Raw genomic sequence first — 10467 nt, forward strand, 5'->3', positions numbered from 1 at the left:
TTTGTGCTTCAGTTTACGAAATGTCTCTTTTCACAGCTGCATACCTGCTTGCATTTTTTGGATTCTTTAGAATCAGCGAGCTGGTGGCAGGGTCAGCCAAGGATTTCTCGCATAAGGCGTGTCTTTTGTCTGATATTCATGTGGCAGCAGATATAAGTCACATAACGATATGTTTAAGCTCATCCAAAACGGATCAGGGCGGCAGAGGTGTGCAAATACAAAAAACAGCTATCCCTCACTCTAGACTGTGTCCTGTCAGAGCAATGCAACAGTTTCTATCCATCAGACCACCAGTGCACGGTCATGTGTTCGTCCATTTTGATGGACGTCCTTTAACTAGATTCCAATTTCAGTCAATGTTAAGAAAGGCCCTGTCATTTTCTTTACCACACCTCAATCTTCATTTGTTTTCGTCACACTCTTTTCGCATTGGAGCGGCTACCACAGCAGCAATTAATGGGGTTAGTTCCAAGCAGATTCAGGAATATGGGCGTTGGAAATCAAACTGTTACAGCAAATATATCCGCATTACTCAACTCACCGCTTAACAGTATACCTAGCAGAAACAAACACAGACTCACCAGCCGTTCCTGCCTGTTGCGGTTCCACGGGGGTAACGGGATAATACGTACTTTTTCACTAACTCCACCCTCCACCCCCAAACCACCCCAATTGTCAGGTTGCGCCTTCTTTCCACAGTGAACAACATTGTACAAAGTCTTATCAAGTTTATAAATGTATCGTTCTTATTGTTGTTATTCTATTGCAATAAATTTGGTACAGTGGGCATGGTGCAGTCGGGGGATTTGGTTTAACACCATGCTGGTGTGTGTATGATACTCTGGCTGCCTGCTAATTACAGCGGGAGCCCAAATTCTTCTGCCCGCTGTTTCCGCGGGGGGAGTGATAGTATCTTTGCTGTGGGTCCTGTCTGCCAAGCACGGTGGAGGGACAACTTGACCCGCGATAGGGTCTGTATGCGATTTCTAGTCCGCGGTAGGACCTTGCTTATCCCCCCGACTGCCTCATCCACACTGCCCATTATATCCCACAAAACATCATTGTTTGTTAATCTTTTCATCGGAGGTAGTCTAAACATAATACATAAATAGGGTGGTGGGGGGTGGGGGAGTGGGCATAGAATCAGCCTTGTACATCTGCAACTCGTGGCATCAGATATATAGTTACTGTTCTAGTATCAAAATCAGTATTTGGTATTGTTTGAAAGCCACAGCTCTGATCTACGCGACCGTGCATAATCACAGTTGCGCAATATTAAAGCCACAATTAACAGAGTTCTATCAAGAAAATGACACTAAAATTTAGACTTGAAGTTTTCTGGGTTTCTTGACCTTATTTTATACGCGATCAGTTTTTTCCTTTGATGTCATGGCAGGGAATAGGAACACATCTTTATCCACTTTAACCACGTACGTTTCCAAAGTAAAACAGGCCCTTGAAGATCCGAGGTAGAATGGGTCTTCAGCAACCCATTCTTGTCGTCAAAGGCGTTTGTCGTAAGAGGAGATTAACGGGATTGGGTGGTCAGGCTCGCTGACTTATATGATGCATGTCATCGTATCCCAGTTGCGTGAATCGATGCTCAAGTTGTCAATCACTGGATTGTCTGGTCCAGACTCAATCACTTACAGACCACTGTCACATAGCTGGAATATTGCCGAGGGCGGCGTTAAACAACAAACAAAACAAAGCAAAACAAGGTTGAGGTTTTCAGTGCATATCGGCAAGAACGTGTGTAATTTTAGTCTCTCTAATTTAAGTTTGTTTTGTTCTGTAACAACTGAACACATGGTTTGAGCACATGCTTTTTTTACTAGTTTCTTCTTTTACCAACGAAAAGAATCCTAAAAGTTGGTATGTTCCAACAACTTTTGTATTTGTATGTCAAGCTTATTAGATTTTACTTTGAGGTGTAATATGAACGTGAGTTGTCGAAAGGTTAAGTTGTTGCAGATCCAAATAAGCCGTCACCCACCCTCTCTCTGTGTGTTGCTAAATGGGTATCGTTGTGAAGTCTTTCACTTAAATCTTGAATTTCAGAAAGGTAAGGCTATAATTTCACACATGCATAAGAAGATAATGAAAAGCTTTTACTTTAGTTACAATCTTAAACGATAGGCACTAGGACCTAAGTTTGCTACAGAAACATTTTCTAAGTTAGCACTTTCCTTTAAGAAAACCGATGTCTTTGTTACAGATATTTGATACTCAAGAGTTTCCACAGCTGATATTAATCCAAGTGTTTCCACACCTGATATTTATGGTTTATTTTCTTTAATTGTTCTAAACCAGTTTCAGTTGAAGTAACCCCTGTTTTTCAATTTAGGAGTATTTTATGGATGAAATAATTGATTTCCTATAAGTTCAAGTTGGACATACGCCTCTTTTCTAAGTTGAAAAATATTGCTGCCTTCAAGCAGTATTAATGTTGGGTTGATTTTAACACTCATTCATTGGCATAAGCTTTTGATGGACTTTGCATGATGACCATTTTGTGGAAAGATTTCTGTGTCATAGTGTTCTCTGTTTTCTTGTCCTTTACACTAAAATTGTGTTACAACAGAACATATCTTAACGAAAATGGATTTAACATTTCGAATAATCTAAAAATACCAATAAGTGCATTCATAAAAACTTCCATCTTACATCTGCTTATTGTAGCAGTACTTCCAGTTGTGATATAAAGCTTGTGCAGCAGCAAACACACTTTCTTATTTTATTTTATTTTTTCTATTTCAAATATATTGTTGATGTTGAATGCTTTACATTTTACGGTTTCAGATTTAACTTTTGAAAATACACTGAAAGTCGTGATCTCATTTTTTCAGTGCTTTTAATCATAAACATGGCAAAATGGTATGCACTTTCAACTGGTTCCTAAACTACGCATGTATTCGTGTATGGTTATCAGGTTACCCTGATTAATCTGTAATATTTTATAATATAGTCGCATATTTACATTCATGATGTGACTTACAGAAAAGGCAATTAAGTTTTATACACGAATTTAGATAAAACACTTTATGAGTCAGAATTTTTTTTCTCCAAATTATTGTGGTACACAGTTGTATCTAATGGAAGAAAGTTCTTTGTTTCAACAATTTCAACACCATATTGTGGGCCATATTTTGTCACCATTGTGTCGTTCCTGCTAAATGCATATACTTGGTGTTATGTTACATGTCACACAGTATAAGGTCCATTGATGTGAACACTCCAAACTTCCACACTCGATTTACGGTAAAGTAGTGAAAATTGAGTTGGAACAAAAACCTTCTCAGGCAGCGAAATCTCAGGAATTGGATCGTCAAGACATAGCACTAATACACCAGTGCCAGGCCAGAGGCTAGAGAATGGTGCTAACACTTGCACAGGTATTAATGGGAAGGATACAACAACTGACATGTTACTCTTGTACATAGTCAGTACATTGAGCAGCCTTCTATCGATTGTAATGTGACAAAACTTAGTGTACTTAGTCTCTGAGGTGGAGTCTCCATGTACTGTCAAAGTCACTAGATTATGAAACGATTCAAATTCATGAAAAATCTACGCATGTTTGTATCGGATATCAAGGTCGCTTTGAAGGCCATTCCTTCAGGAAGTATTGGCAGTATGATATGGCGACCTAAACTTGTAACATCACCTAAGTTTCCAACAAGTAGTATTCTCTCCTGTGGTTGGATGATGTTGAAGGTCAGTGCCACACCATTGGGCGTGTGTTTTCCCAAACTGGATGTGATGTAATTAAACCAGAAGTGCTTATGGCTTTGTTATTAAGGTAGCTCGCGGCATAGGACTTTCTGTTTCATGCCTTTGGCATGTGTGAAGACAAATGTCACCTGATGTTTACAGCAATAAAGGCGTTTTGTTAGTCTGATGGGAAAGCTTTGGGGCATTTAGGAAGTGGTGGGTGTTACGTATTGATGGCTTGAGAGTTACCTCCCTTACTGTACGCATATATGGACACGTAACTGTTAGCGTCGTCTGATGGCGTTCTGGAAGCTGAGAAGTAAATCCAATGACCAACCACTTCTATCTGTTATAACTTGGTAGTTACGAAGTCTGGTAGCATCAAACACTTAACATGGTGTCAGAAGTAAAACTTAGATTGCTATCATAACGTTGAACTGTGTTGAAATTCCCTATTCTGACTGTTTCTGTTCCCTGTCTGACTGACCGCGTGTGTTTCTGATGCATGTCACCTATTTTCGTGATACCGATATGGCGTGGTAAATCTACTGAACTGTGTCATATTTCGTTGTGAAATTTGATATATACTCTGACTGTAAGGGATTTCAACCAGTAATCTAAACTGTTTGTGATATGATCTATGAGAACAACGGTGTTTTCTATCTGAACTGACTGAATACTATTCTGTGTGTAATTGAATCTACGGAAAGCCATTACGCCATATTGCTTGATTACTGTTTTTGACTGATCATGGCAGAAGGTAATCAGGCTGCACCCCAAGTTGTTCACATACCAGTTAACATTCCACGGCCTACTAGATTAGATCTGAAAGGTGATCTGTCTACAAATTTCAAGAAATTCAAACGAATGTGGGAAAATTATGAGCTTGCTTCTCGCACTAGGACTGATAGTGAGGAATGTCGATCGGCTACCCTATTGACATGTATTGGTCCAGATGTCTTAGACATTGTAGATGGATTAGAATTTGAAAATGAAGCAGATAGACAGAAGGTGGACAAAATACTGGAAAAACTTGAACATTATTTGTATAGGGGAAACAAATGAAACTTGGGAAAGATACAATTTCAACAGAAGGGACCAGGAACAATCCGAATCCATTGATTCTTATGTTGCAGTATTAAGAAATCTTGCAAAGAGTTGCAACTATGGGGATTTAGCGGAGTCATTGACCCGTGACAGGATGGTAATGGGCATCCGCGATAATGCAACAAGAAAGAGATTGTTACAAGCATCAAAACTGTCTTTAAAGGACTGCATAGATATTTGTAGGTCGCATGAAAGTGCGACGAGACGTCTGAAATCACTATCGCAAGCTGAAGATGTTCAGTTTGTAAGTCCAAGGAAACCCAACAAGTCACATAAACCTAATGCTAAGCAACAGATCAAAACATCTGAACTGCTCAAATGTAAGTTCTGTGGAAAGAGGCATGAGTTTCAAAAGAAAGAATGTCCGGCATGGGGTGAACTTGTGCAAAATGCAAAAAGAGAAATCACTTTGCTGCTTTGTGTCCTGGAAAGAGCAAAGACAGGGCTCACATGGTGGATAGTGATACTGAAGATAGTGAGTCTGAAGAGTTTGTAATGTCTGTAACTTCTGACTGTGTCAATTCTGTACAAGTTGATGAAATGAACTTGGTCAATCAGAATTACCCCAAAAAGATATTTGCAACATAGGTTGTGAATAGAGAGGAAGTTGAATTTCAACTTGACTGTGGGTCAACTGTTAACATTCTGCCTTCTTCTGTGTATACTCAAGTGTTCAGGGATGACAACTTCAGTAAATTGGACACTAATCTGATTTCCACACTGCGAATGTACAATGGTGCTGAGACAAAACCTCTTGGGAAGATACGTGTGTCACTACAAAACCCCATGAATGGCCGCAGGTACAGTGTTGAGTTTCTAATTGTTTCTGAGAAGGGTTGCAAACCAATATTAGGGCCACGAGCTGTTCAACAGATGCAACTGATCACTGTGAACTTTGACAATATTCTTTTGATGGAATCACCCGAGGTGAATCTAACTGCTGACTCTTCACTTGAGCCTGGGAAACTGGAAATGACTGATATCAAACAAAATTATCAGGATTTGTTTGATGGTGAGGGAACTCTGGAAGGCTTTCTACACTTGGAGGTTGACAATACTGTAACCCCAGTACAGTTACCATGTCGCAAGATTCCTGTTGCTGTACAATCTCAGCTGAAATCTGAACTGGAAAGACTGACGGAGCAGAAGGTTATTACACCTGTTGACATACCAACAGACTGGGTGTCAGCTTTGGTGGTGGTGCAGAAACCGAGGACAAACAAAATCAGGATCTGTATCGACCCGAAACCGTTAAACAAGGCACTTAAGAGAAACCATTATCCGATAATGACTATAGATGATGTGTTGCCTAAGTTGGCCAAGGCCAAATGTTTCTCTTTGGTGGATGCCAAAAATGGGTTCTGGCATGTTCAGTTGGATGAACAGAGCAGTTACCTGACAACGTTTGAAACTCCCTGGGGAAAGTTCCGTTGGCTCCGTATGCCATTTGGCCTCTCACCAGTTCCTGAAGAGTTCCAACGACGACTGAATGATGCCATATCTGGACTGGATGGTGTTCGTGCGATTCATGACGATATCTTAGTTTACGGCATGGGAGAAACTGATCAGGATGCTGAGGTCGATCACGACAAGAAATTGATCGCCCTTTTTAATTGTTGTCGAGCGAAGGACATCAAACTGAATGAGTCTAAACTGAAGTTGAAACTGCCAAAAGTGCCCTACTTGGGTCATGTACTCACTGCTGATGGACTCCAAATTGATGAGACCAAGGTTGAGGCTATCAAGAAAATGCCTTCACCTACTGACAAACAAGGTGTGCAACGCATCTTGGGGATGGTCAACTATGTGCAAAAGTTTGTACCCAATCTCTCTGAAATCACCGCTCCACTGAGAGATCTGCTGAAAGGTGAAGTGAACTTTCGATGGGACAACACTGTACATGGACAGTGCTTGGAGAAGATTAAGCACATTCTGTCAGAACCTCCTGTTCTGAAATATTTTGATAATGAAGCTGTCACACATCTCCAATGTGATGCTTCACAAAGTGGCCTCGGAGCATGTCTTATGCAAGATGGACAACCAGTGGCATATGCATCCAGATCAATGACAAGCACAGAGCAACATTACGCTCAGATAGAAAAGGAAATGCTTGCAATAGTCTTTGGACTGGAACGTTTTGACCAGTATGTGTATGGACGCAAGGTGACCATAGAGACAGACCACAAACCATCTTGAGAAAGAGCCTCCTGAGCGCACCTAAAAGGCTGCAACGCATGATGCTACGGTTGCAGAAGTACGACTTTACAGTGGTGTACAAGAAAGGAAGCCTGATGTTCATGGCTGACACATTAAGTCGTGCGTACTTACCACATGACAGACAATTGATCACTGACGAAAGCCAAGTGTTGATGATAGACATGAGGAGCCCAACAGCTATTGACATTGAGACAATTCAAATGGTTGAGTATTTATCCATATCTCAACAGAGACTAGCTGAACTGAAACAAGCCACAAGTAAAGATACTTGTATGAGCAAGCTGATGCAGCTCATACAGCAAGGCTGGCCACGTCAAAGGAAGATGTACCACACTCAGTACGTGAGTACTTTACCTTTCGGGACGAACTCTCTATGCAGAATGGCGTAGTATTCAAGGGCGAGCGTGTTGTTGTACCTGCAAGAATTCGTGGCAACATCATGGAGAGAATTCACTCAAGCCACATCGGTGTGCAAGGGTGTATACGACGAGCAAAAGAACTTGTCTACTGGCCGAACATGGGACAGGAGATAATAGATCTTGTAAGCAAGTGTGAAACCTGCAACACCCTACAACAAGACCAAAGCAGGGAGCCTTTGATCAGTCATCAAATTCCTACTCGTCCCTGGGAGAAACTGGGATGCGATTTGTTTGAGTTTGATCAGAAAGACTTTTTGATTACTGTGGACTATTATTTCGACTTCTTTGAAGTTGACAGACTCCACAGCAAGAAAGCTCCTGCAATCAACAAGAAGCTCAAGTCACATCTAGCTAGACATGGGATTCCAAAATAGATTATCTCCGATAACGGTCCACCGTTCAACTCTGAAGCTTTTCGTAAGTTCTTAGACAACTATGAATTTGAGCATGTTACGTCGTCACCTCGTTACCCACAATCCAACGGGAAAGTTGAAAGCGCGGTGAAGATAGCTAAGAAGCTGATGACAAAGTCACTACATGCCCAAACTGATCCTTACTTAGCTCTCCTGGACTGGCGAAATGTTCCGACAGAGGGAATAGGATTTTCTCCAGTACAGCGACTCTTTAGCAGGAGAACAAAGACCAAACTCCCAACAGCAAGTACACTTTTACAACCAAAGACCGTTGATGGTGTGTCAGACAAGATAGCTTGTAAAAAATCTAAATAATCTTACTACTTCAATAGAGGCACCAACGAACTTCCTGCTCTGAAGGAGGGAGATGTGGTAAGAGTCAAGCCTACTAAGTTCGACAAACAGTGGAAGAAAGCTGTTATAAAAACAACAGGTGGATGTGAGGTCGTATGAACTGCGTACAGAAGATGGCAGTAACTTGCGCAGAAACAGACGACATTTGAGAAAGTCTCATGAAGCTCCTCCATTGTTTGTGGATACAGATATGGCTGAAAGGAACCGGTTAGAACCAGATCTGTGTGTGGAAAGAACTTCCGCTGAAACTCCTATGAGGAACTGTACTGACAAGCCTGTAGACCAAACATCAAGCAAAACTACAGAGAGAGTTCAGATTCCTACACAGACAACTAGACAGTCAAGTGAGACAACTGAGAAGAGAACTTCTCGTGGTCGTGTGATCAAACAACCGTCTAGATTCAGAAGTTATCTTACAAATTAAGAACTTTAAAGTAAAGCTGTTTTGCAGTAAAATTGTGTTATGGACTGTAAGCCTTTTTGAAAGGACGAAGAACTGTTTAGTTTTTATGTTATGAACTGTGTGCCTTACTAAGGACGGAATCAATTCATAACTGTTATTGTGTTGAAAGTTTGGGAAGTGTTTCAAATATGCTTTCGGTTTTCAGCAACTAAGCTGTTAAGAACAAGGACTTTCTGTTTCATGCCTTTGGCATGTGTGAAGACAAATGTCACCTGATGTTTACAGCAATAAAGGCGTTTTGTTAGTCTGATGGGAAAGCTTTGGGGCATTTAGGAAGTGGTGGGTGTTACGTATTGATGGCTTGAGAGTTACCTCCCTTACTGTACGCATATATGGACACGTAACTGTTAGCGTCGTCTGATGGCGTTCTGGAAGCTGAGAAGTAAATCCAATGACCAACCACTTCTATCTGTTATAACTTGGTAGTTACGAAGTCTGGTAGCATCAAACACTTAACAGTGGGGATGGGGTTGCTGTTGTTGTTCCATGTAATACGATCTCTGGAGCTTGTTATACATCTCCTTTCAACAGGTTGGGATTAGTCCCAGAGGATTCAGCTTCTGCTTCAGAGATGTAAACAAGATGTAAACGTCCTCCATATGCGGACTAATTTCATGCAAAACGTTTATTGTGTTTACAGGCCCAAGCCATATGTATCGACGGCAGTGAGCTAAGCACTAGCTTTGGGCACCCGGTAGTCAGTAAATGATAGTTTTCTACCACTATGTTTGATGTGTGTATTTGTTCTTTGTACTTGTAGTTGCTCACTCACTGAAACATTCTATGTCGTTATGGTGCTCATTGGGACTTTCTATCTATTTGTCGTTTCTCAATGTAATGTTCTAAGTACTTGTAGATTCTCTCTGAAATGTGCTATTTACTTGAAGCTGCTCGGTGATACTCCCTTGAATACTTTATGTACTTGTAGTTTTTCTCCCTGAAATACTTTATGTACTTGTATTTTCTCCCTGGAATACTTTATGTACTGGTAGTTTCTCCCTGGAATACTTTATGTACTTGCAGTTTCTCCCTTCAATACTTTATGTACTTGTAGTTTCTCCCTGGAATACTTTATGTACTGGCAGCTTCTCCCTGGAATACTTTATGTACTTGTAGTTTCTCACTAGAATACTACTATGTACTTGTAGTTTCTTACTAGAATACTTTATGTACTTGTAGTTTCTCCCTGGACTATTTTATGTACTTGTAGTTTCTCCCTGGAATACTTTATGTACTTGTAGTTTCTCCCTGGAATTCTTTATGTACTTGTACTTTTTCTCCCTGAAATACTTTATGTACTTGTAGTTTCTCCCTTAAATACTTTATGTACTTGTAGTTTCTCCCTTAAATACTTTATGTACTGGTAGTTTCTCCCTTAAATACTTTATGTACTTGTAGTTTCTCCCTTAAATACTTTATGTACTTGTATTTTCTCCCTGGAATACTTTATGTACTTGTAGTTTCTCCCTGGAATACTTTATGTACTTGTAGTTTCTCCCTGGAATACTTTATGTACTTGTAGTTTTTCTCCCTGAAATACTTTATGTACTGGTAGTTTCTCCCTGGAATACTTTATGTACTGGCAGTTTCTCACTGGAATACTTTATGTACTTGTAGTTTCTTACTAGAATACTACTATGTACTTGTAGTTTCTTACTAGAATACTTTATGTACTTGTAGTTTCTCCCTGGAATACTTTATGTACTTGTAGTTTCTCCCTTAAATACTTTATGTACTTGTAGTTTCTCCCTTAAATACTTTATGTACTTGTAGTTTCTCC

The sequence above is a fragment of the Haliotis cracherodii genome, unplaced genomic scaffold (genome assembly GCF_022045235.1).
Source record: "Haliotis cracherodii isolate W230 unplaced genomic scaffold, xgHalCrac1.p SCAF_6, whole genome shotgun sequence".
Lineage (NCBI taxonomy): Eukaryota > Metazoa > Mollusca > Gastropoda > Lepetellida > Haliotidae > Haliotis > Haliotis cracherodii.